The following is a 5,364-nucleotide window of genomic DNA, read 5'->3' as shown; positions in this document are numbered from 1 at the left end:
TGGAGAGGGATCCGGGTCCCTTTCTCTCAGCTCCCTCTCTGCCTCCCCAGGAAGACATTTGGGGAATTGGCTAAGTGATCAATAGCCTTATCCATAATAATAAGAGCCTCGAGTCATGTTGGGCTCCGAGTTGTTTTTGAGACAGAGAGATGGAGACAGAGATGGAAAGAAGAGACCTCGGAGTGAACAATCGGAGGAAGGCTCCCCAGGAGAGAGGGAGATCGGATTTGAGACACTGGCAAACAGGTATCTGGGATAACATTTTTAGCTTTCAGCACAAGGGGGGCCAAGACAGCACTGTGAGCACTCATCCTCACCTTAGAGCCCAGGACTGCGGCTGGCTCCCTGCTTCCCTCCAGCAGTCTGCCCTTATACCTTAAGAATTCCAGGGTTTCGTGTTCTGAACACCTGCAAGCAGAAGCATCTCTTCCTGTGGGGGCCCTCCCTACACTGCTATCTCCCCCCATGGCACCTAGTACCTCCACCTCACTGCAACACCTCAGTCTTCAATTGGAATCATCCTAAACTAGGCGGGCTGGACGAGCTGGAGGTAATGGTGAACAGCTCCTGTGGCTCTCAACGATGAATGGCAACGGAGGAAGAGCTCCCTGGAAGAAAGCCATTGGGACCTGGAGGTTTATTTTTCTCCTCCCCCATCAAGCATTAGGAGCCGAGATACTAGGCTCTTGGAGAGAGTGGGAGAATAGGAGAATAGGCAAGGGAGGTGGTATCACTGTCTTCTCCCCGTAAGGTTTCAGAATGCTTGTTCTGCCTAGGGAAGAATGCCATTCCGATGAAGAGGGATGGGCAAGACGACTGCTCTCTAAGGGGCCTTCCAACATCACCACTATCCATAAGCCTAAAAATTCCCTACTTGGCATTTCTCTGCAGACTGAGGTTTGTAAAGATTAAAATTTTAGGGGAGACTGAGGCAGGTAGAAATTAGTTTCTCTCTGCAAGGAGTATTATATTTTTTATGAGGTTTATTAAAGATTAAGGATTAAAAAAAATACAGGACAAGAAAACACGTGCCTAGGCCAGAGAGGCCTAGACAAGATAACCTCACATCATGGAAGAGACACCTCTGCTCCAAAATGGAAGTCCAAAAAGAGAGCGAGCCTATTCACAACCAGGTTTAAATACCTTCTCGATCTCAGCCCATGTGAGAATTCAGTGAGATTACAGGGCATTCTGGGGATTGAAGTCCTGGATTCATGTCTATTTTTTACAGGTGGGAGGGAAGAGGCAAAAAGGGAACAGGTAGTATTAAGCATCTACGATGTGCCAAGCGCTGTGCTAAGTGCTTTACAGATCCTATATTATGATAAAGAGAACCATATATGTTTCAGTTTAGCTCAGAACAAATGAAAAGTTGCCTTCCTTATGTTTGGGGGTCACACTCTGGAGTCCCCAATCTCCCCATCTGTAATCCCCTTTCTCCATCACCCTGGAAGCTCCCCTGGTGAACAGTAGAGAGCAAAGGATGTTGGAGTTCCTTTTGAGCCCATCCCATCCAGCTTTCTCCAAACACACCTAAGGATGTGTCCCAAACACAGGCAAACAGAGCAAAGAAATGATAAGGGAGATTGGACAGGGCAGCTCAGTAACCCAGGGAGTGGGGGATAGAGATCCTGGGCTGGAGTCCAGAGGTCCTGGGTTCAAATTTGACCTCAGACATTTCCTAGCTGTGTGACCCCGGGCAAGTCACTTAACCTCAATTGCCTGGCCATTACTGCTCTTTTGCTTCAAACTGTGGCAGAACACAGAAGGGAGCTACAGGATTCCCAGTACCAATCCAATGCTGGCCAAAACAGGCTGGCTCCCCAACTGTTTCTTCACATTTTTAGCCCTTGTTCTGACTGGATATTTCTTGCCAGGCCTTTTTCCATTAGCCTTTCCTTCATATAGGCTGCCAGAGCTCTCCAGGCTGGTCTGAGAGAAGGCAAATAGAGAGGAAGTCCCAGCAATTTCTGCTGCAAAATATGCAGAAGAAATAAAGTCAAGGGAACAAGAGTGTTTCACAAGAGGGGAAAAAGGAAAGAGGAGACAGAGGGGAGAGGAAGCATTCTGAATTGGAAATATTCATAGATTATCACAATCTTAGGATTGGAAAGGAACAACAGAGGTCCCTTAGGCCAGGCTTTTTCAGTCCCAAGGCCCTTTCTCACCGTTGTGGGAGTCAGTAGCCAGGGAAGGCTCCATTCTAGTTTGCTTAGACTCAGGATAGAACCCAGAAAATTTGCCTCTCTTATAGTCATGCATCTGGGGCTGGAAGGGACCTCTGGAGCCTGCTAGTCCAACCTTTCCCTTTTAGAGAAGGTTACAAAATCAGTCATCAAGCATTATTAAGTACCTACTATGTATATATACACTGAATGTATATAGGTAAAAATGCAGCTAGCTGTCCTCTGTCCTCAAGGAACTTACATTCTATCAAGCATGAGAGAGAGGTCTGAACCCACTTCTTCCAGCTCTTGCACCAGTGTTCTTTCCACTGGACCACAGACATGCCATCATCTCCTCTACGGTTTGCTTTAGTGGTATGCCTCATTTAGAAACTGATGGGTTCAGAAGAGATGGTCTCTTTAAAATCCTTTCAGTCCTAACACTGTATGAGGGAAAGGGTACTAGGCTTGAAGCCAAAGCCTTGGGTGCCCTTATTTCTCCATTTGCCTTACTTAGCCCTAACTTTACCTGCATGGCCTTTAGCTTCTTGAAATCTAAAATAGGAATAACAATGTCTGGTCTATCACCTGGTGGTAGGAGTGGAGGAGTTACTGTTTGGACAATCTACCTTCCTGGCCTCCCTGCCACTTCCTTCAGATGTTTTTTCTCATTTGTAGGAGGGTCTTGTCCCCTGTGAGATGTCCCAACTCCCCCTAAGTTACTGTAGATAGAAATTTCAACAAGGCAATAAAGGTGAAATTTCAGGCATCTGTGACAGGAGGAAGGAAAGGTGGTGGTTTGGTTTGTTTTTTTTGGTTTGTTTTTTTTGGTAGGTCCTGCCTGGTAGATACCTCTCCAATTGCATACATGAAAGGCTGGTCTTCCTCCCAAGATTAGCTGTGATCCCTCAGAAGAAGGTGCACCTAGATGGCAGAGTGGATGGAACACTCAAGGCCTGGAGTCAGGACGACTTGGGTTCAAATCTAACTTTTAATAGTTGTGTGCAACCCTGGGGAAGTCAACCCTGTCTGCTTCAGTTCCCTTATCTGTCAAATGAGCTGGAGAAGGAAATGGCAAACCACTCCAGTATCTTTGTCAAAAAAAAAACCCCAAATGGGATCTCAAAGAGTTAGACACAACTGAAATGACTAGACAGCAAAATATGCTAAGTATTGTGCAAAACCTTACTCTCTACTCTCCCACAACTCCCCTACTCCTTCCTACAAAGGGCAAATGTGGAAGATTTAGCTAATAACCAAATTACTTTCCCCTTCTTGAAATAAGGCATCATTGAGGCATATAACACCTTTATCCAACGTGTTAATTTTATAGATGAGGAAACTGAGGGCCAGAGAGAGGTATCATTGGCTTTCCTAAGGTCATAGAGTAGCAAAGATTGGAATCAAACCCAAATCTTGTCTCCCACTACAGTACACTCTTTCCACTTTATATAACATCAAGGTTCTTTCATTCCCACTGCCGCTACGGCGAATTAGATCCACATGTCCTTTTCTACACACATTCTATCCCCCTTTAGCCACCCTAAGGACTCTACATTTTAAGGTACCCCCTCTCTGTCCAGTGTCCTCAGCTACCCTTATACCCAAGGCAGAAAAGCAGTAAGGGTTAGGCAATGGGGGTTAAGTGACTTGCTCAGGGTCACACAGCTCAGATGTATCTGAGGCCACATTTGAATTCAGGACCTCTCGTCTCTAGGCCTGGTCCTCAATCCACTGAGTCACCCAGATGCCTCCCAGAAACCTTATTTTAAGGGGTACCTGATCACCTTTGCCCATATTCACCTGTGCCTTACTCAATGTGTCATCTCCAAAGGCATCCTTACGCGCGCGCGCGCACACACACACACACACACACACACACCCCTTTGAGACCTCTGCTATGACACCTTATTGTCTGTGTTCCCTTCCCTCTGAATCTCATCAATCAGAGCTGAATCCTGCCCTCCAAACCTGTCTGCTCACCCCTCCTTCAGCTTCCCTTGAATGGTGGTGGCATCTCATAGCTCACAACCAATTGTAAAGTACTCTCTTCAGAGGCATCTTACACCGTACAACCAACTCTGAAAGTACTATCTCTCCCCTGCAAGGTGGGCAGCACAGTTTCTCATGCTATTCCTACCAAAGACTCCTTGCTGTCCTCTTGTGCCCAGTACCCTTCCTAACCAATATCTTGGGCCCAAATGTCCTTCTCTATAGACAACCCATTAGCTTCTCCCCTTCCACACAAAAACGGATGATCTAGTATGGGCGGTGGAAGGGGGAGAGTGGCGGGACCTCCACTGGTTAGAAGCTGTTTGGGAGAAGGGCATTGGAGAGGATTTGGGGATCAGTGTTTCTTGGAGACCCCCTCCTCTACCCATCAGAAGAGTTACTGAATGAGATTTTATATTCCCTCCCTGAACTCCCTGCCTGCCTTTCCTACCATCTGATAACTCCCTCATCTGATAATCTCTCCCCTCTCCCAGTCAGCATCACGGCTGCAAGGTATCACAAGTCTTGCCTTTATATGCAGGAGAGAGACGTCGGTCTGGATCACTATACACTTCACTCTTCATTGCAGCGATCTATATCATCGCCGGCCCTATCCACTTCCTATTTGAGCCTTTGGAATAGCTGGAAGAATTCCACAGAGGGATGAGAAAGCTATCAAAAAGACTGGTTCTCCTAAGCGGGGGTTAAAACCCTTAACTGAGCTCCAGAGCAAGTCAGGACATGGAAAACATTGCAGACACCGAAGCTGTTGCTCTTACTTCAGGGGCCCTCCCCAAAGATCTCGATGGTCAAAACCAAATGGATAGCCACCAGCATCACTCCCTATCCACCTTGGCGTCTCTCCTTGAGAAAGCGCAAACTTTCAACTTCAATGGAATCTGAATACATTTCACATTTTCATTGGGGGGGGGGGCAGATCTGTGGGGCTGAACCCAAATATATTCCAACAGTTGGTTTTCAACAACATTCAATCTCACATTCGCGCGCTGCTCCAGTACACACCACGGTACAAGGGAACTCCCAGCTTTTTCCACAGCTAAATATAGATGTGAAAGTCTGAAGGGCTCTGAGGCTGTTTTGCAAGAAACACAGAGAAAAGTGCTGAGGTTTCTAGGCAAAGCCAAAGAAATTCAATTTGCAACCCTTCCATCCATCCCACCCCTCAATTTACCCTAGCTGTGTCTCC

General features: G+C 46.7%; 1 long non-coding RNA gene across 1 annotated transcript; it reads left to right on the top strand.

Moving 5' to 3' along the window:
- Positions 1-237: 237 nt before the first annotated feature.
- On the top strand, positions 238-5,142 carry LOC103093770 (uncharacterized). The gene is made up of 2 exons (XR_461546.2): positions 238-635; positions 4,699-5,142. It is a non-coding gene; the product is annotated as an uncharacterized LOC103093770 (long non-coding RNA).
- The last annotated feature ends 222 nt before the right edge of the window (positions 5,143-5,364 follow it).

This window comes from Monodelphis domestica, chromosome 2 (genome assembly GCF_027887165.1).
Source record: "Monodelphis domestica isolate mMonDom1 chromosome 2, mMonDom1.pri, whole genome shotgun sequence".
Taxonomy (NCBI): Eukaryota; Metazoa; Chordata; class Mammalia; order Didelphimorphia; family Didelphidae; genus Monodelphis; species Monodelphis domestica.
The sequence above is the reverse complement of the archived record's forward strand: the minus strand, read 5'-3'. Positions and strand labels throughout refer to the sequence as shown.